The sequence below is a fragment of the Marmota flaviventris genome, chromosome 20 (assembly GCF_047511675.1).
Source record: "Marmota flaviventris isolate mMarFla1 chromosome 20, mMarFla1.hap1, whole genome shotgun sequence".
NCBI lineage: Eukaryota > Metazoa > Chordata > Mammalia > Rodentia > Sciuridae > Marmota > Marmota flaviventris.
Window position 1 is genome coordinate 2669671 of NC_092517.1, and position 22539 is coordinate 2692209.

At 44.4% G+C, this 22539-nt stretch overlaps 1 long non-coding RNA gene across 1 annotated transcript in view; it reads left to right on the forward strand.

Annotated features, from left to right (window-relative positions):
• Positions 1-22539, forward strand: part of LOC114089858 (uncharacterized) — a 155046-nt gene that overhangs the window by 19015 nt on the left and 113492 nt on the right. The window lies entirely within an intron of this gene.

A 22539-nucleotide genomic window follows, 5' to 3' on the forward strand; every position in this document is an offset into this window, starting at 1 on the left:
TAGAGCTCTGTTACAGTGAATTTTAAACTTTTCTTGAAGTTCAGGAATATCTCTCGCAGAATCCGTCAGTGCCGAAGAAGCACGGCTCGCCAAACCAATCAATCTAGTGCAAAGTTTGTTTTTAGAATTCAAGTTCCTTGTTACTGCTTTGCAAGCAGATGTCTTCAAAGATATAATATGGTGAAGAGATTATGTGATTTGGGGTGTAGTGATTCTGCCAGTTATAATTAAAAGGGCCAACATCCAAGTTTTGTTTTCTTCATAAACACTGCAGAGTGTGTCAGTGGCCAATCTAAAATTACCCACAGAGGAGCGTGCGCGCTCTTCTTCAGCACAAGATAATGAAGATGGTGTGTGAAATGCACCATGGTTAAAATAAGCTGATGGACTCGTGGTCCTACGTGCAAACTTGTCCAAATGTAATTATAGGAGTTTGAAGAGAATTGTTGCTTCCTAAACTGACTGGTCAAGTGACTTACAGGTTAACATCCCCACATGAACAGGCCAACTTGGAAGGCCTACAGATGTTCCTTGAAAATCACTACCTGGAGCCGATCATGCTTTCCCAGGGCAAAGTGGCCTTTGAAGCAGGAGAGCAGGGCCTCCTCAGCAGTCTGCTCCGGAAAGGCGAGGGGCGAACATGAAAGGCAAGGGTGGAGCGCATGGTCTTCCCCTTGGACCAAGGAGAGAGGGCCAGTGTGAGCCTGCTCTCATGTTTATGTGGCTGGGAGGGTGTGACCTCCAGGCTCCACAGCCCGAATTACAAGGGCAAGAAACAGACTGGGGCCCGGAGAAGGACGGGGCAGCCCTCAAGACGATTGCTCATGAACTTCTGTAGCAATGGTTTTCTTAGACACAGAGAGAAACTATATAAAAGATCCGAGGCGTGCACATGTGGTTCTCTAGCGAGTTGAGAGAGACTCTGAGACAGAGAGGCCAGAGCCAGAAACCAGGCAATCAGAGGGGACATTGCCGAGGTCTTCACCCTGTGGGACTGGGCACCACCCAGAGCTGTGATGGACAAGGGGCTTGTGGCTTCCCAAAGGGGCTTGGGTGCCTGGGCCACTGATGACACAGTCTCACTCAAAGCAGCCTCCTGCCTCACTGCACTTCACAGGCCTGGGTTCTCGGTGGCCTGAGGCAGAAGTCCCCTGTCTCAGATTCACCAGGTTGAACCACAAGGTGACCCATGACGTAAGGGAAGAAGTTGGCACAAAAGTAAAGGTAACTCGTGGCAAAGCACAGATCATCCCAACCTCTCCTGAGGTTCCCATGTGTGCACAGGTGGCTCTCACGATGTCACCCAAGGTCTTCATGTAAGTATGTCCCACCCAGTCCCCCTCAGTGCGGTCCAAGCAGCCTTCTCCAGAGGGTAGAAGTGAAGCTAGTTCTTGAGGACCTGAATGCAGAGCCAATCTTTGCTCTAGCCCAGGTCACGGTGACATGGCCCCACATCCCGTTCTGTGCTCCTCCTTGTCTTTCCCGGGCCTTCTCTCCCTCAGCTCCACCAGCTCTGGCCTGGCATTTCACTTCCTGTATCTGACTGGTACCTGATAACTGCCTGTGTGCCCCCCACATGGGGTCCTTCTTCATGGGTGCCCTTAAGTCAGATGCCTCTGGGTTTTTGACTGATAGGATCATGATTCTCTGTGTCATAGGAACCGTCATGGTTATAATTTTATGTTGATGTGTGTGAACTCTTGGTTAACTGTGAGCTGACTGTGAGCTCCATGAGAACAGCTGTAGCTGTGTCTACTGAACTTATCGCATCTCCTGAACTTATTCCAGTGCATGGAACATAAGGCACGAAAATACTTCCGGGGGGCGGGGGGGTGGGTACAAATGTGCAGATGCTCTTCATTCGTGTTTTCCCACATTGCAAAGGTCTATATTGTGTAATATCTTGTGGAGCTCCTCAGGCTTCTCTAAATAGTATGTTATCGTTACTAACCAGGTTAAGGAACGCCAGTTGCTAAAACAAACAGTCCCAACTTTCCAGCAGTTGAACGGAGAAGAAGTTGGTGTTTCTCCCTTGGCACAGGAGTAGGTTTGGGCTGTGCAGTTGCTCTCCTCCTCATCTTGCAAGGACCCGGGCCTCTTCTTCTATTACTCACCCTCCCTTAAGCCCCAGAGTTGTCCCTAGCTTTGGCATGCATCATCCACCAAGAAAGAAATCGGCGGGGGCTGGAAATGAGTGCATCACTCTTGCCTAGATCCTATTGGCCAGTGTATACTTGCAAGTCTGCACCCAGTTGCCAGGCAGGCTGGGAAGCGTGGTCTCACTAGTAGTGCGCACAGTTTGCTTCTGCTGTGATTAGATAAGGTAACTAAAATTTGCCAGCTGTTACTAGACCAAAAAGTATATTATCGGTGAGGAGAGCAGAACAGTCCTCAAAACCAAACTCTCAAGTAAGGCACATGCCAGCATTAAAGGGACTGATTTAGTGGTATTGTGTCTGTCTGGGAATGTGCTACGTGGTTTGGTAAATACAGTTTTTCTATTGCAGTGAATCTCAAAACAAGTACATTTTGAAAATGAACTTTGAAGAATCAGCTGGAGGGTATACAGATTTTCATATTCCCTTTAGGATTTTTCATTTTCATATTGTGCTAGTTAATGTGCCAAAATGAAAATAGCTTTCCACAAAATGGAAGTTACACTAGAAAGTTGGAATGGTATTCTCTCTCGTTGAATTGCCCGGAATCTCAGACGGAATGAGGCAGGGCTGGGAGCAGGATCCTCTCTGGAACACCTCCCTGAGATCCTGTCAATCAGATCTAGAAGGCAGAATGTGTGCAGGGTTGACCGTTCAATCAACAGGCACAAAAAGACCCTGGAGATAAACCCACTGGAAGAGAACGTGTACAGTAAGTGACTGGCGGTGCGGTAAAGGCACCATTTTACAATTTGACGTCGAAGACCTTCTCCGAGAATGACTATCTGATGAGAAGTCAACTTGCTCTTCAGAACCGCCAAAGATGCTGTTTCTCTACCTAATGCATCTGCTTCAGCCTTCATATTTGGAAAAGTTTTCCTCCCTTAAGTTTTCCCTCTGAGAAAGTATGCACATGAACCCAGCTTTGCTCTTTAATGTACAAAGCAGAAGTTAAGTTGGATTTCAGACTAAGCAACAGAGCCAGACTAAGATTGAACACCAAGGCCATCCATGGAATTGATTTGAGTCAAGTGTTCCATCATGGGATGCGCTGCCCTGGAGGGAAGCTCACGACATTGTGTTCCTGTCCTGTTGGTCAGAACTCATGGAACCTGTTACTATCTGCTTCCTTCCAGTCTGGGGCGGGCTGCAGAGTGGACAGTGTCCTTCTTGGTCTGTACTCCATCTCGGCTCTTCTATCTTTTTACCTCACTTCTCAAGACAGTCAAGGCAATGTCGAAACACAGTTCTGTCTCCTTGTATGTGAGATACCATAAATTGTAAAGCAACTTACAATTTTTTATTTTTATTTACCACTAAGAAAGAAAATACAGTGATTCGGAAACCATAACTTACGGCTTTCTTATCACCTAGAATTCTTATTCTGTACTTACCAAAAGAACAGTTTTAGACTTAGACACATATTTTTTTATCATCTTTCACACTTGTACAAACATAAAAAGTAAAACATAAGTGAAACGCATTGGTTAAAGTGTTCCTAAAATTTCCGCATAGTTACCGTCCAGCCTTCCGGATCCCGTCCCGACACAGCTGCCCAGGTCTCCCCACTGCCCTCGCCCTCGGCGGGCGGGGCAGCAAACGTCCAGGAGAACACCCCGCTGTTAGCGCCAAGATTTTCAGCCCCTAGATTTTCAGCCCCTCTGCTGACACTGGCTCTCACGGCAGACTTTCCTGAGTGAGCACAGGTGACGGTGACTCACAGCCGCTGCCCACGTGTCCCCGTGCCCCGCACTGCCGTGTGAACAAGTGCACAGAGAATCCACAAAACGCCCTGCATGGGTTCAGGCACGTCTGAAAACACAACCCTGGCCTGGTACATCCGTGACGTGCCTGCTCTCTCCAGGGCGAGAGCTGCCTTTCTTCAGCCCTTTATGTCCCTGTGGGTGTCCCACCGTGGAGGGCATACCTTGGGATAGATTCTCCAAATTCCCATTTCAACAAATTTCTTCCTTCACTGTGCTTGCTTTAATTCACGATTTATTTTTATATAAACAGCAAACTTTCCATGGAACTCTGGGGTAGGGACCTGTATTTTAAAAATCTTTAAATTTTTATCACAACCCAGGCTTTTAAAGTTCAAGATTCAAGTCTTCTTAGCCTCTCAAATTCAATGGCCATTCTACGTAGGCATCCTTTATGGAGTGTATAACTGATTTTCCCCACTTAGATGAGTGAATTAATCACATATTCTTTAAAAAAAAAAAAATTCTTAGACTTTTACTTCAGAGGTGCTTTTCTCAGTTTCAATAGATCTTAACACTCTACCTTCCCCAAACTGGACCCTCCCCCTTTCTCCAGCCCACTTCTCTCTATAAGGAGGTAAAGTTCGGCAAGCTTGATCTCTAGGGAGTGATCAACAATTGAAATAAACTCCCTTCCATACTTCCATGAAGTCTTAAAATCCATGTGTGTTGAGAATAGTAGACCCAATGATGATCTGGTTTAGATTTGTTTTGTTTTACAGGCTGGCTTAAATTGGGGACGTTTTGGTTTCCATTTATGAGTTAACACCCCTAAACATGTTCTACTGAATACTGTAATTTCACCCTAACAACTTTACCATAAAAGCAAAGAATTCCTTATCAACTCCATTATTTTTTTATTAGTGCTTCAGCTGTTTTTTCGTATGTGTCTGTGTTTTTAAAATAACATTTTGCATGGAAGTGACTATGTGAGTCTTAGAGATGCGACTAGGCAGATGTACTGACCACGGTTACCAAGGGAGCAGTTTCCTTGGTGATGGCCAACTGTCATCCAGGCCGACCATGTTCTCTTTCCTTCCCATGTGCCTTGGTCTCACATGTTGCAAAACTTGGGTAGTAGAAGCAGCTCTGCAAACTGCGAGCCTCTCTACCCAAGACGCCACCAGTTTCCATGAAGCCGGCAGCTGGGAGCAAGCAGGTGGTGAATTGTGTGTGCTTTTTTTGTGAGATTTTTTTTACAAGGCCCAACTCCACAGCTCACTGAAAAGGATTTCTGACCTCTCCAACTTTCAGTTTCAAGCCAGAATTTATCCCTGCCAAAAAATGTACCAGCCAATGCCCGAAAGTCACAGCCACAAGAGATCCAAGGACAAGAGAGAACCCCTGCAGGGTAACTTTTTCCTAGTGGCTAAAGGGAAAGCAGTGAAGAATCAAGCCTTTCCCACCCCCTTGTCTCTCAGTCAAACTGCATTTGTTCCTCCGCCTGTATTTCTACAAGTCAGAATGAGAACATCAATTCATGTTTGTATGTCTGATTCTGTAATACAGCCTATGATTAAGATTAGCTGGTCTGGGGTGTAGCTCAGTGGTAGAAGGCTTACCCAGAATGTGTGAGGCTCTGGGTTCAATCTACAGCACCACAAAAAATTAAAAATAAAAGTGAAAGTTAGTTTTTTTTTTTTTTACTTTTTATTTTTTTATCTTAAGAAAGGTTAGGAAAAATGTTCACTTATATTCTTCAACAAGGTAAAACAAAGTGGCATACACAGCCTGCAGTACCGGAGTGTCAAGGTTGTCGTGCTCTCCACTGCAGAAACAACAGAGAACGCAACAGAGTTGGCATGAAAGTATTTGTGAGAGTGAGGCCCCTACATTACATGTCTGATGTGTGCTGAGGCTCCGAGAGGGCTTAGCTGTCAGATATCTTCAACTAGCAGTGGGTGTGAGCACTTGAACTCCAGGCAGACTGACTGCAGACTCCATGTTCATTCCAGCTCGCCATAGTGCTCCCTAAGTACCCAGCGGACTTCCTCTTCTGACTGTCAATCAACACACATCACTTGCTTTTCTTCTTTCCTATTCTTCCTCCTGCATATACTTGGATGGTTGCACCCATACTTAAAATCCAAGAACCTTGCCTATCAGCTTAAGAGTTTTAAAAACATAGAAACAGAAAATTTAACTATCACTATATGTGTGCCTCAACGGTCCCCATGCTTACTAGGGGGCGATGCTAGAAGCTATAAGATGTGAGCCCAGAGGGAGGTCTTGCAATGGTGAGGATGTGCCCCTTCCTCTTCCTCTCTTCTGTGTCCCAGCCACGAGGTGAACAGCTTGGCTGCGCACAGCTGCCCTCATGTGTTGCTCCATCACATAGGACCAGTCAATTATGGACTGAAACTTCCAAAACTGTGAGCAAAAGTAAACCTTTTCTCTTGATTCTCTCAAATATTTATTACCATAACAGAAAACTGGCTAACACAATATTCAGAAGTTTTCGCCTGGTCACAAATTTTGAAAAGAACAACAAACCAGTGAAGATATCCATGTCCCCAACGGTATTAACAAATGTAGTTCACTAGTCATGTTGAACTTAAACCCCCTTCAACCTGATACCTTTGTTCTGCTTTTTATATTAAAATTTTATTTGGGGCTGGGGATGTAGCTCAAGCGGTAGCGCGCTCGCCTGGTGTGCGTGCAGCCCAGGTTCGATCCTCAGCACCACATACAAACAAAGATGTTGTGTCCGCCGAAAACTAAAAAAAATAAATAAAAATTCTCTCTCTCTCTCTCTCTCTCTCTCTCTCTTTAAAAAAAAAAATTTATTTGAACATACTTCTTTGTACTAAAAGAGTTGGAGAATAGTAGTTCTAGATATGCTCAAACAAAGGGGAGATTTGTGCACCCCACAAAATATAAGTACAGGACCTTCTGTTTCTATTAGGGTCAAGAAAAAATTGTGAAAGGTAAATTTTTATATGTTAGTTTTTCTTTTATTTTAAGTATTCCTTATATTTTCTGTGAATTTTCAAACTACAGTTTTGATCTAAGTTGTATTTCCACTAAATTACAATTCAGTAGTAATATATTGCATTCTTAATTCTTTTTCTTATAAAAATAAAGAGGAAATGGAATGAAATAATGATGGAAGGGAAGATGAAACACTTTCTTGACTCTGAAAGCATCCCATCCTATAGAGGTGGATGAGTCAAAGTACATCTTCCCAAGGTCTCTGTGGGTGGTTCAGACACCGTGAGGACCCTTTCACCTTCCTCTTCAGCGAGACCAGGAGGGTATGCTTGGTCCAAGGAAGCTTTCTACACACCCACAGGGTTGATAAATAAGAATTCTGTCCAACCTGGAGAGAACTGTACCATCTTTTGAGAATGATCCTGGTCAATCAGAGTTTGTGAATCCAAAATATATGATTTAAAAGATTTTTTCCAGATGAAAATTCCTCTTTAGCATATATGATGAAACTGCTTTCTGATGTCTGAGAGAACTTAGATATCTTTCTTGATTTCGTATTTTCATTATTAAGCAATATTATTTGCAGTATTATTATTTTCTTAAAATTGGACACCTTCTAACTGTGGTCCATCACAATTCCATCTTCAACAGCCTCGCTATGGTTTGGGGGTTGTTGATTTTTAAGTGGCACAACAAGACTGATGTAATCTGGCATGATTCATCATGATGTCAAGCATCGGCAGAACGTTTTGAAAAAATATATATATTCATCAAAATATCTTACTGTAGAAAGTGCCACTTGCAGATTCCTTTTCAAGTTAATTTCCTGCCTGGTGAAACACCACCTTGTTGACGTCAGAGCGCAGGCTTTCAGGAAGTGTGCTGGCCAAAATAGGTGTTCCTGAAGTCCCAGCGTTACCTCAAGGTTTAGCACTCGACATCTAAGGAGGATGGCGCAAAAATCTCCAAGAAGTTTCTTGCACTTAACCCTTGACTAACAGAAATACAGCACTGTGGCTCGTTTTCCTGACCAACTTTTTTGACGAGCAGGGACAAGGGTTGGCGTGTTTGGCTTGGCTTAATTAGTCCATCGTGAAGGGAAGGGAAGAGCTGGAGGGCAGGCCCAGTGACCACGGTGGGAGACCCCTGCTACACGTGCTCAGGCTCCTCGGGCAGAGTTTGAGGCCTTGTCTCCTCTCCCCGCAGACAGACATTCACAGACTGGCTCACCCTCCAGGTCGCAACTAATGGCACCCCTTGTCTACCCGTGGCCAAGACACTGTGCAACCACACCAGGGATGAAGGCACAGCCCTCCGCCTGCTCACTGAGCCCCTGAGGGCAAGCTGAGGGCTCCCAGCCCAGAGCGTGCACACCCGCATCTCCCAGCTTCCCCAGTAGATCCCACGGCTATCTAACTTCAATATAACCTTGTTTCTTTTTGTCTATTAAACCTTTTTGTGACAGAAGGACACACAGCTCTCCAGATCTGCTGGAGCAGGTTCAGGAGTTACTATAGAAAGCCTGGTCTTAGCCAGACCTCAGAGCACTAGGATCTTCCCGTTGATGGTCACTTGGGCCTGCAAACCAGTTCTTGGCTTCTCTTTTCTGTTGCCCAAATAATTTTAGTGTTGAACATACTCTTTAGGTTGTAATCCTATCCACGGGGAATGGCTTCTTCCTTTATATTGAGCATACAATTTATTACTATTATTATTATTACTATTATCATTATTATTTTATCTTTATTAATTTTTTAAGATGGTGCTGAGGATCGAACCCAGTGCCTCACGCATGCCAGGCAAGCGCCCAACCACTGAGTTACATCATTAGCCCCACAGTGTATATTAAAACATGAGCAATGTTCAAACTCACAGGAGTTTTTGTTGTGGTTTTTAAGAAAAGTCCTTCAGATTAGCTTCACAGTTTTTTTTTTTTCAAAAACGCCTTTTTTTCTTAAAATTTTTCTCCTGCGTCAGTTTACCTGTGCCACCAAAGCAGACGTCACATTTGCCATGACTGCGTCTTTTCAGCTACCCCTCCCCATTTTCTGATTCTGTGTTCTGAGTGTAGCATTCATTCCAAAGACGTGTGTGGTGCCAGCCACTGTGTGAGGTGCTGGGACACACAGAGAGTCTTCCCCTCTTAGAGCGCCATCCTAAGGGAAGGGGGAGTCAGCGACCATCGGGGTCGAGGTAATGTGCTAGGTTCAGTGAGCGCTAGAGAAACACCTGGAAAAGAAGATGCAGGGAGAAATGGGACCGTGCAATTCCTTTGTTCATTTATTCAAAATGTTCTTATTAAATGCACGGAGCACCTGCGGTGTGCACTTCACTAAGCTGGAACAGAGCAGAAAGCAAGTCAGACCATCACCCCGGCTTCCGCCCCATCATTAGAGACAGAAACTCCAGTGTGACCAGGTTACAAAGCAGATGGGCCCGATGGGGTGCAGCCATGAAGTGATGCAGCTATGGCTTCTCAGGGTGCCCTGTGTTCCCTGGGTTGTCCCTCAGTCACGCAGTGGTGCTCCTGCCTGAGTGGGCCAGAAAGTCTCCTGCAGGCAACCTGCGGCCTGCCACCTCTTCCATGTGGCTCAAGCCATCTGACACCTCTGTCTGCCCCAGGGTCCCGCCCCAGGCCCCTCCCAGGCAGTGCAGGCTGGTCGTCAGACCTACACAAAGCTCCCGAGGTCCTGTGGCACCAACAGCAGCAATAAGGGCTAGTTTCCTGCTCCGCTCCACCTTGCTGCCTCTCCCACTTCGTCTTCTCATGATCAAAAGGGCACAGACATGGATGAGCAAGAGGCTGCACCGTCAAGTGTCCACTGGGGAGTGGGACTCGCTCTCCCTCCCTGCAGATGCGCCTTCTCTCCAAGCAGCATCAGGAAACTGCCACACTTGGTGAGGGCACTTTCGTTCTCCACAGGAGGGAAGGACAAGTCCCATGGTGTCGTTCCTCATATGTAGTCAGCTAGGAAATAAAAAAGCATGGAATACGAGAAGCGTCAAGGGGGCTGGGGTGTAGCTTAGTGGTAGAGCACTGCTCCAGCATGTGCAAGGGCCTGGGCTTGAGCTGCAGCACGGCAAATAATACACAAATACACACACAAGAAAACCACCAGAGGAAAGCACAGTGAGTAGAAGCAGACTGGTAGATGACCCAGCCACTGCAACTGGACAGACACTTAAACAGCTGTTGTAACTACATTTAGCCACGTGTAAGGGTGCACACCTGTGATCCTAGAGGCTCAGGATGCTCAGACAGGAGGATCACAAGTTCAAGGCCAGCCTTGGCAACTTAGCATGACCTTAGCACAATTTAGTGAGACCCTGTCTCCAAATAATAAAATATAATCAAATAAAAAGGGCTGGGATGTAGCTCACTGGTAACTTGCCCCTGAGTTAAATCCCCAGTATCAAAAAAAAAAAAAAAAGCACATTAAACATTTTATAGAAAAAGACAGATACAATGATATAATGAGAGTATTTCAGGCAAGAAATAGAAACTTTTCAAAAAACCAAATAGAAATTCCAGCATCAAGATTTAAAATATTCATTACTTTTAAAATTCATGGGAGATTAGCAGGGATTGGTCACCAATGAATGAAGAATTAAAACAGGCTGGTCAATAAAAGGTGCTCAAACTAGAGCCAGGAGCAGAAGGAGTTTGAAAAAGTTAAATATATACAGAGAACATCAATGAACTGTGAGATAATGCATAAGGTCTGATTGCATAACTGGAGTCTCATAGAGAAAATGGAGAACAGAGCAGAGAAACATTTGAGAGAATAATATCGAATTATTTCCAAATACAATGCAAAACTTCAACCCATAGATCCAAAGAATTCAACAAACTCCAGCCAGCATAAATACAAAATAAACCACATTTGATAAATACTCAAATATTAGATTAGACCAAGTTAAATAGATTTCTTTCTTCTTTAGAGTTTTTAGCATACACAATGCAAAATTCCCCCTGGGAAAAATAATATATGCATATCACAATTTTAAAAATGAACCCCTTTTTAAGAAGGATCTTTTCTGGGGCTACTGTTCCCAACGACATATTTTAGGAAATTCTGGGATAGTAGTAGAGAAATAGAAATACACTAAAAATTGGAGATTCTATTAAGTGATGTGAAGACCATGTTTTACACACAGAACAAGTAGGACAAGTAGCTTCACCTGAGATTGGAACAAATACCCAGGTATATAAGAAGACCAGATCATTTCAGGCAAAGTGAAAGGCTTCTGTGAGAATTAAACACCAAAAAGAAATATTCCAAGTGCTAAAGCCCAGCATCTGGGAATACAGCCTTATTTGGAATTAGGGTCTTTGCTGTGATAATCAGGTTAAGTCGAGGCCACTGGACCAGGTGAGCCCTAGAAGACTACCTGAGGCCAGACAGACTGGAGCCATCAGTCACAAGCCAAGGGATATCAAAGACAACCAGCACCCCCAGAAACTAAAGAGCAGCAAGAATCATTCTTCCCTGGAGGCATCGAGGACCCATGGCCTCATGGACACCTTGATTTTTAAACTACTAGATTTCAGAATCACAGAAGTATAAATTTCTCCTACTTTAAGCCACCCAATTTGTGGTACTTGATTATGGCAACCCTGAGAAACTGACACATGGCTATCCATTAGAGCTACGTGAAATTGGTCTTTTTCTAGATGTAGAAGAAAGCCAAGCCACTTTATGTGATTCAGCTTGGTATTACTTTTGAACAAAATGCACAATTACAGAAATGTGAATCCGCATACCCGAGGTCACATGTGTAGAAGCACGTTCAGCCTTTGAACTTATGGTCTGGCTCCAGCACCCAGACTTCCGATCCTTCTGACGTGATAATCACACAGCATTCCAAAGGATGAGTGGCGTTCTGTTTAGTTTGCTTGACTTTGCTATTTCTTGTACTATCATAGTGTTTCCGTCTGTACTGGATAAGCCAATGTTGATGAACTTGGGGGAGAAGCTGGAAGGTGACGTCAACAACTTGGTTTCAGGTCTTGGCCTTAACATCTTTTGAGCCTCTGAGAACAGAACCCGGGCTTTGAGGTGGTGGCTGTACAACATGGACCATCAAGTCCTTTCTGTGGCTACAGACACTTTACATTCCACTCTCTCAGTTACCTACAGTAAACTGAGGGCAGAAAATGTTAAATAGAAAATTTCAAAAATAAACGTAAGTTTCCAATTTTGTGCTATTCTGAGGAGTGTGATGAAATCTTGTACCACTCCACTCTGTTCTGCTGGGATCTGACTCATCCCCTTGTCCAGACTGTCCCCACTGTGTATACTACCCACCTCTTAGTCACTCGGTAGCCATCCTGATTGGCACAGGGACTGTTGTCGTGCATGGGCTTAAGTAACCCTTATCTCGTTTCACCGTGGCCCCCACGTGGAAGATCAGTGAAGCCAACAATTCTGAAAGGCCAAAGAGGGTGCATGAAATGCTCTGTGTAAGGAAAAAGGTGAGAGTGCTACAGTAACATAGCTTTTACTACAGGATACTATAATTTGTCTGCTTTATTATTAGTTATTTTTGTTAATCTCTTACCATGCTTATTTACAAGTCATAGGGATATCTGTACAGTCATCAAAATAAGCCCACCTTCTGTGTGCAACTATAATGCTTTGATAAAAGAACACACAGTATAGACAGCCTTCAGGATCATCCAGTCTCAGGCATGCATGGAAGGTCTTGGAATACATCCCCCACAAGTAAGGTAGAATCACTGCAGTACACCACAAGTGGATAGGCTCAGAAAACTCTGAAAGGTACCAGTCATGCCAGTCAGCTTTTCCACACTGTGACCAAAACACCCAATAAGAGTAGCTTAGGGGAGGAAACGTGTATTTGGGGCTCCTGGTTTCAGAGGTCTCAGTCCGTGGTCAAGCTGACTTCATTGCTCTGGGCCCAAGTTGAGGTAGAGCATCAGGGCAGAAGGGCATGATGAAGAGAAGGCACTCAACTTTTGGCAGTCAGGAAGCAGAGAGAGAGTAGGAGAAGTCAGGGAAGAAACATATAATCCCCAATACCATACCCACACTGACCCACTTTCTCCAGCCATGCCCCTGCCTACAGTTCCGACCAGTTAGTCAACTCAGACTATTAACCCATCAGATGATTAGGTCACAGCTCTCGATCTAATCCTTTCATCTCCTGCATTAACACATGAGGTTCTGCAGGGGAAAACTCGTATCCAAACAGTATCAACAATCTTTAGGCTTTGTGTTTTAAAAAAGGACTATTTAATTTAATCATGTGAAGGGGGACAGACCCCAATGGGCCAAAAGCAGCAAATCCATGCCACAAGGGCATAAACAAAGGTTGTATTTAAAATGTGTCCAGGAAACATGGTTGGAAATAAGACCTTGCGTCTTGGAGAGCCACAACCAGTCACGTCCCTTGAGTGATGACAGGGTGTACCTTAATGGGCCGATGTTAATTGGTCACTAGCAAGGAGCCTGTGGCCTTCCCTTACACCAGCATTTTTAAAAAGGTCCCACTGAAGTCATTTATATATTTTACAGTAGTTAATGTGCCCCGATGGGCCTGCAGCAAAAGATGCATTTTGAAATATCTAATGAGTAAATGGAGCATTTAGTAAGACACAGTCTAATTACTTTAGGTCTTTGTAAAATATTAATTTAAGGCAACTGCAGCATTAAGGAATAAGTTTGTGAAGCGGTGCTCAGTGATTTCGCTCCGCGGCTGCCATTAATATCAATAGAAATCCCACAGCTCGCTTGCCGCCCATCGCTTTGGAAATGTACCCCTAAGGTATAGAAATCAGCCACTGTGAATTCCTTTCAATTAAGGTTCCAGAAGGAAGCCCAGCATCTAGGCTTTGTACATAGGCACATTCCCTGCCTGGGTAGGGCTGTGGTGTTGGGGGCTGACGTCCACAAACTGCAAATGCAGCCTATGTTGTGATATCACTCTTGTTGAATTCCTGGGGGAAAAAAATTGCACTTCAAACTCTAGAAGAACACCTGTAAGAACGAATCCAGATCCATTATCACTACAGGATAACATGCTTCACCTTGAAACTAAAATACCTTCCAAAAAATTTCACAGCATGTACCTGATTCCAGATTTCTTAGTATATTTTTTAAAGACACCAGATGTCAGCTCTAATGCTCGTTGAAATGAACCCTGAATAATTACGAATTGAAACTGACAAAAGAGTACATTGGAAGAACCCCAAAGTTATCTTGCCCAGGACTATCTTAGGTAGGGCAGTTCCCCCAGCTACTGACTTGGCTGATCTGGCACTCAGGGAAGAAAATAAACTGGGGGTTTCTCATGCCATTCTAAAATGCCTGGCCATCTAGCGTACCTTGGTAGATAACACCAGTGACCAACCTGACTACATCACTTTATTAGCCTTGTCCTTGAGTTCCCCCAATCTGGCGAAGGAGGGAGGCACTGTGGGAAATATGCAGACATCCCTCACTCCCTACCCCTGGGTGATGGCGGTTCCCAGCCCTGACACGAGGAGTGGCCACGAGGAGCGGCCACGATGTCGTGGTGTGCGCTGAGCAGCTGCTGGGATGGGAAAAGCAGGAGAGGTGCTGTAAAGACGAAGCCTGCTCTGGTGGTTACGTGGGAGAATTGCTGATTCGGAGGTGGCTGGGGAATAAGAAGCCTGACTAATAAGACAGACCCTAATCCTGGTGAAATATAAAAGGACTTTCTTTCCAGTGTCTGCAGTCTAAAGTTTTAAAAAAACAGATGCCACTGTTTCTTTAGCATAGAGGCAGCATTTCACCTGTAAGAGAACATGAAGCAAACCTGCAGTTTTGGAGAACAGTCAGGATGGTCCAACACCATTCATAGATTTATCGATGGCTGTGCCACATGCCTCATGTCCAACTTCCTCCAATCCCTTCTTCTAGAGAGTCCCCTGTCTCTTCAGTTTCTGGATCCCTTTGCAAATTGCAACAGCTAATTTAATTTGGGGGTGGGCAGGCTAAGTCCCCTTGCTCCCTTTCAACTCTGGCAAATATTTCATTGTTTGTAATGCCTCTTAATACGCTAAACAATATTTATGCCACACTCTACAACATTTTATAACTTTCTTCTAATTGCCTTAGCAGTCTTTAAAACCAGAGCTTAGCACTTCGATAATAAGCATATTAATTTGTCTACCGTTTAAGTTCTTACAAAGGAAGAGACAAGCATTAATTTTGTTTAGTTAAAACAAGCTTTGCTTTTGAACAGCAGGTGGTAATTGAAACAAAACAAGGACTCATTAGAGGAGCGTCTGGTGGCTCATGATACAAACAGAGCACACTAGAAAACCCAAACACAAGAGCCCTGAAATAAAGTGGTCATCATCTAATTAACAGAACATGTTTTAATTACCGAGTAAACCATGCAGCGCCGTGTGTCAATTTAACTGATGTGCTAAGTGCCAGTTTACAATATCAGAAACAGACAAATAATTGGAATCTAATTACATGCAGGTCTATTGCACACCAGCGCCTCCAGCCCATCTTAATAAACAAGTTTTTACATCAAACCATGAATAGCAAATACAGCCGTGCTGTTAATTGCTACATTGTGATATTGGGACTTTGCCAGCTCTGACTATTAAAATAAGCTCTTGTGTGGATTGCAGTTTCTCTGCTACGCTTTAATTAGAATCAAATGAGAGGCAGAGATCGGGCTGTATTACTGCAATTCAATATATGTAAATAAGATAACTGGCTAATCTTTTTATTTTATTTCTGAGCCTCCATGCAATAGGCGGTTTAGTTATGGTAATGGGTTATCACTTTGCAAATGAAGTAGACTTGCGCTGTGAGATGAATCAAGAAACATGTAATCTTTGCTAGAGAGTCTAAATATTCCCCACCATCGCACGTGGGATCCGGAGAACTTTCTTGCCCAAGATATATGGTGCTATATTTTTAATGCCCATCTTGGCCTAGATTTTCAGCCATAGCTTTTGATGTAGTATTTCACTTGTCTAAATAAACGCGTGATCCATAACATGCTATTTACAATGCTCCGACAGATATTTCAAGATAAACTCTTTTAATGGAGAATCATTTGTTTGAGTACTTGAAAGGTTGCAGAGAAGGTCTACATAAATACTGTATAATGCAAATCTTAAATTAAGACCACGGCACAGATAACGCTCATATTTCATACTGTATATAAATGTGCTGCTTGTCAGAGAGCTAATCAGGGATTCAGAAATACTGAGTTTGACAATGAAATCTAACATAGGGCCACTGATGGGCCATTTTTCTGTATTTTCCAAATAGGGAAAGAGATGGTATAACTATTGTTGAAAAATTACCAAGTAATGATCCCCTGGGAAGATCTCATACTCATGTCTCATTAGAATTGTAATTAGGAGTGGCCGTGACCTTGAGAGCCCTGTCTCTTTTGTTTTAAGAAAAACCTGTAAGTTTCCTCTGCTCCTGGGCCAGAGGCACTGTTAACTGAGCTCCACAGAAAGAAAGAACATAATAAAGCGTTGTAAATGCACTTCTTCTGTTGCAGTAAAGGGAAATAAGCAGATGCAGAATGGGGTCTCTGCCACTCAACTTGGGTCCCAGCCTGTCTTTGAGAATGAGAACTCTCCAGAGGCTCCTTTCCTGGCTTGTCCTCGGTCAAGCCTGCCTTTGGGACTGTCCTCCAATGGGGCCAGGGAGGCTCTGTCAGTGTCCGGAAACTCCCAGGACTTTAAAGACAATCCTGAGCCATTTTTGACTTCTGCCTGAAGCAGGGAAGCCAGCCGCTGGCTGGTCCTGGCTAAACCCAGCCTAAAACAATACCCACACACTTGGCGCCAGGCCTCGCCTATTGAAATTTCCATCTCTCCATTGTCGGAGGCTCCTGCCTGTCACAGGGTTTGCCTGGTGGATGGGCTCCAGCTCCCCGAAGGGAGCCAGCGCACCACGCAGAACACTGGAGGGGCCCCATGTTTCCAACACCTCGTTGCATACTTGAGTGCAGGGGTAAAACGTTCCCGTACACGTGTTGTTGGCGAGATCACAAAGGATTTCAGGCTGGTACCTCATCCATCTCGGTTCAGAAATGAAATGGAGCCTCCTGGTCAATTGTCAAGAAAACAAAAAAACAACTCCTCGTGCCCCCTGGTTTTCTGCCATCTCCCAGGCTGCCCGCAAGAGCATGCCAACCCGGTAACAATATATAATCAAAACGTTTAAAATGCAAAGTAAATGTGTATAAAGAAGGCACAGGGGCTGGAAAAGGAACGTAATAAGGTTAAATTTTACAAGCATAATTCCATATGTTGAAAGCATCTTGTAGTTATGTCAAATACAGATGAAGCTATAAATTACCCCAGAATCAGAAGTGTCAAGTTTCAGGCTAATGCCGAATATATATATACACAGCTTCAGAATTCTTATTAAAATATGAAAACATGCTAAACATAGAAAAGCTAACAACTGTACCAAAAGTAAGACAAAGTGTTACTAATGTCTGCCAACTGGTATTACTCACCAGGGTGATCCATCACACAGCAAACCTCTGTGGCAGGCGACCAGGAAAGCTGAGCCCCCTCTCCGCTGTGGGTGTCTTGCTTGTGGTTACTTCGGCAAGGATTCCACATGATTCCATTTGCTTGCTGTTAACCCTGAGAGGGCATGGTTAGCAAGAGGAAAACATTTATTCAATTATAATGTCTTTATTTCTACTCAGAATACATACAAAGCTGTCAGCAATAGACAAATTAGTACTTTGGGCCCAAGCATGTGCTCAGTTTATTCTATATTTGAATTCTAATAAATTATATCCATGTTATTACAAAAATTATAAGTGACATGTTGTCAGAACTACACACATATATGCCTAGAAATATACGTGGTGCTTTGAAGGCTGTCACATTCAGTCCTGCTGTAAACATCAGCCCCGTTTGCTCAACAGTGTTGCCGTGTCTTGGTTCGGCTGTTAACTTCCCTCAGGTTCTAAGCCCATGACTCGGAATGCATCTTAACTCCCAAGGAAAACAGTCCCTTGCAAGCGTTTTAAGCACTCTTATGAGAGTCAGCACAGCAAATGCAAACGGTTTCTTTCTAAAGCATCCTAAGCCAAGTGATAACGTGGACCAGTTTGGCGGAGCTGGAGTTGACGAACGCTTCCCACTCCACACCACCCCACGTCACAACAAGGTCCTGGCACCCTGACAGGGGTCTTCCTCCATACTTGGTGAAGCAGCATCTGATTCTGCTGATTTGGAGTTGAACACATGTGGGCTGAGTTAAAGGAACTGTCAGAAAAGTAAAATCGTGACTGCTCCTGAAGGGTGGCAAAGGGTGTGTCCCTGGTGAGTGCCTGAACTGCTTGCCCCCCACCCGAAATTCATACGGAAATCCTAAACACCAAGCCCTGGTGTGGGGAGGCGGGGCGCCGGGGCTGATGAGGCAGAAGGGTGGGGCCCTCTGCGTGGGCTTAGGGTCACACAGCAGACACCACCTCGAGGGCTCTCTCCCCTCTGCCCTGTGAGGACACAGCAGGAGTCAGTGACCTAGGACCTGCTGGCGCCTTGACCTTGGACCTGGCAGCCCGGGAGTGTGGGAAATGGAGGTCGAGTGTAAGCCACCAGCCCGTGGCCTTTCCTGGTGGGCCGCCTGCAAGGAGGTGTTAGAGGGAGCATTTCCACAATCCCTTGCTTTCCTCCCTCGGGTGGTCTAGTACTCCGCATGTCCCACCTGCTGCTGCGTGCTGGTGGCCAGGCCTTGCCTGCCAGGGGCATCAGGGAACCATGGGACAGGCAAGCATGGGGCGTGAACGTTACCAAATGGCAGTACTATGTGCAAGAGGTAGGCTGGGGGCCAAGGCCCTGAAATTGAAGTCCTAAAGGAAGCTGGATCAGAGTGGCTTCCAGCGTCCCTTAAACACAAAGCAGTTAGGAAGACTTAGAGAGGAAGCCTCAGACTTTTTACTTGGGGCACCAAGGGGAAAGCCACAGAAACCAGTTCTGTTAATCTGAGTTAAAGAAGCACATTTGAAGGGACACCCAGAACTGCAGTGGCTGCAGAGCCTGGCTGGGAAACAGGCAAGAGCAGCCTTCTGGCAGTGGCCCATGACTGCCGCCGGCTTCACGGTGCCCTGCCTGCTCAAGACCCCAGCTCTCCGAATGGCTTGCCAGCGGCTGAGCTTGGGCTTGGCGTTCCTCCTGGGCTCCTGGAGGCCAGTGGAAGGAGAAGGCCGAACTTCCTCATACCGCGGGAGCCCGGCAGGAGGAATGCTCACAAAGGGGTGGAGGTTTCTAAGCAGTTGACTGCAAATGTTGGCTAAGTCAAAGTAACTCTCACCAAGGTAAAAAGGGAGAGGGGCACAGGAAGGGAGAGTGGATTCAAGGCTGCACACAGCCCCAAGATCTGCTGTGGTTTATTTACTCAGAATTTTCGAGTGAATCAAATACTATGATCCAGCATAATAGCATCATGTTGAACTCCTTCACGGACAGGTTTTTGGATCTATAGGGATTGTGAAACTAACTTATCAGACACGTTAAATGGAGATATTTTGGATGAAAATTATAAAATGATTCAGTTGATAGGAATATTTAGGCAAAAATATCCTGAGTATGTTTATTTTTATTGATTAATTGATTGCTTAGTGCTGTGGTCAAACCCGGGGCCTTGCACCCCAGGCCTTGCACACACCGGGAAAACTGCTACTGAGCTCTACTCAGAATCCTCAGTTTGCTTGTTTATTTGTTTGGGATGCTGTGGCTCTACCCAAGCCTCACACATCCAGGCAGCTCTCCACCAGTGAGCAACATCCTCGGCCCAACATGAGTTTTAAACGGATGACTTCAGAAGCAAAGGGAAGTGTGAGGGTAAGAATATTACAGTATTTGACGCCAGAGACACTGCCCGTCCTCATTGCCCGTCTTCTTACTTCTCAGTAACTATTGTTGAACTTGTGAGAAAACAATGCAAACCAAAGAAACTACGTGGGATTTTCTGGTGGGTTCTGGAACAGGACAACAAAAAGGTTCCATATACTTTTTTAAAATCAATAGAATCTAAATAAAGTGTGTGCATTTGTTGGTAATCATAGTGTTGTTCCAAGTCCACACTGAATTTCTATGGTCACGTCCAATGTGCCATGGGGGAGGCTGGGTGAAGAACCTGGAGGAGATCTGTGGACTGTCTTTGCGACTCTCATAAGTCTAAGATTATTTCAAAATAAAAAGATGTTTTCAAACTGGAAACTGCCATTCGTGGGGTAGATGTTGACGGAACATTAATCGCCTCTACCTTGCCCTCTCTTGATCTTGAAATGGCATCAGTTTCCTGGAGCAGTGTGCCATAGTTCCTTCTTTAATGAATCTCTCTAAGTGCCAAAAACAGAAGGCAGAAGAGAAAACCAAGAAAATCCCCAACCTCATTTTGTTCTCCTTGTTGAGAGTGAAGTCATTCTGTAAGAAACGTCCACACATACATGACCGGTGCATTCTCCTGTGGACACCATGGAGATGCAGCACCAGTGGTGACATATTTGCCTCCCAGCTACGTTAGGTGGCTGCTTATTCTTTACTTTTTACTTCTAGACATAACTAACGCTTTCAGACATCTTGAGAATGCTATAGTTCATCTTCGACAGATAGAATTTTGTTCTTATTTTGTTAAATGTTACATTTACATAATTGTGTATGTCATTGGCGTTGATGAGGATACACAAAAAAAAGTGAAAGTTTTCCAATCTAAAGGATAGAGAATTATTAGTCCAAAACCAGTACAGGTCACTCTCACAGTGACAACTCACATATCCAGACTCAGGAACCAAATAAATTTTAGATAATGAGGGTAAATTTTCTTATTCTGTTCTAAGATTAGTCGCTTATTCTTTGCACAGAAGTTACACTGGTGTCAGGGATGATTTTTTTTTTTTAAACCACAGAATATATAGATCTAGAAATTCCTGACAGTCAGCCAGATAACATTGCTAGCAGTTGTTTTCATTTGGGGAAATTAAGTGCCCTTAAAATTTTATGTCTTGGTTTGGGTTACTCCGTTCTAGTTAAAGTTGCAAAGGGACTATTGTAAAATAACACCAGGTGACTGAATAGTTAACTATAGAACTTACTGTTGTTGAAATATTCTTATCTCTAGACACAAAGATATTTATATGAAAACTGCATTCTTTACGACAAACTGGAATCTTCTTTTGCTGTGGCCAAATGCAATGGACATCTGTTGTTTTTGCCTACGCGGCACATACTCCTCCCTTGACTATTAGCAGGCGCTGGATTTGTGGGGAGACCCACCCCCTCCGCCCACAGGCTCATATGGTTTGGGAAGGACCCTCATCCTCACCCACCAACTCCCAGCCCCTCACTTGAAGGGTGAACTGGTGACTCAGACCTGGTCAGACATCCCAGTCTTTCCTGTCGGCCACAGAGATTGGCTCAAAATGAGTGTGTTCCCTGCCAGGCCTGAGAGACGGTTCAGAGACTCATACTGGAATGACTGGAATAGACAGCTCTCATTCCTGGAAATGGACCTCGGAGGGCGTCTGCCTGGAGCTCTGGGACCAGACTGGAACAGGCCCAGCACAACCAAAGAAAGATGGAGGCCCAAGCAGAGACACTTGGGGAGCTCAGCTGGATCCAGCCGGCCGGAAGGACAGAAGTTCAGTTAGGTTTATAGGTTCACATCTCTTGCAGCTAAATATGTCTACCTAATTCACAAAATTTCCTTATATGGTCTTCTTACTTAATAAGTTTAAGTGGTGAAACTTACGTTTCCATTCATGTCATAAGTATGAACTGACTGCGGAATACCTGAACCAGTAGAATGGATAAAAGGGTTTTATATCGCTGCTCTCTGGGCCCTCAAATGAAAATGCTCTGAAACTTTCATAGAAATTGATTGAACTTTTAGGGAGAGAAAGTCTGAAATTTTCTTTTCTGTAAATGAAGTGTTATAATTTTATCTCAAGAAGGGCAATTATTTAAAAAATCCCCAGAGTACAGTGTTCAGGGGTGTGAGTTTTGGCATTCAATGACCTGGTTCAAAACCTAGTTCACTCTCTTACTATATGAGCTACAAAAATTATTCACAGCCTCTTTGTATAGAGGTCCCTATCTGCAAAGACATACATAGATAGATGGATCGACAGACAGACCTATATCAAATATTTTGAGCACTGAGAAAATCCATACAATGTGTATATCATTATATCTGAAAACATTGTCAGTGTTAGATATATTGACTTAATATATGATTCAATACAGATCTTCACCGAGTTCAGATTTTTGGTTCGGTGTCCAATCAGAAAGTGTTATTTTAATGTATGTCTCCAGCCGAGGTTTTACATCTGTGTCCCAGTTTCCATGCAGGTAGACAATTGCACACTACTTATATCCACTAGAATGTCTCTTGGGCACACGAACTTCATCACGTCCAAACCCAAATTCATGCCGAACTCCCTCGCCCTGAGTGCACTGTTTCTGCAATCTCGACATCAGGAGATGCAGGTCCCTGCTCTTTCCCACATCTGCTCCATTCCCAAGTCACATCCGTGGCCAGAGCCTTCTAACTGGTCCCTCTCCCTCTCTCCTTCATACCCCAGTCTGGTTCTCACATAGCGGTCAAAGCCATCTTCTCAATTAGCATACTTCCTGCAAACCCAAGATGGTGGCTCACCGGCATTTCAGGAAGCAGACCACGAATGACACTCAC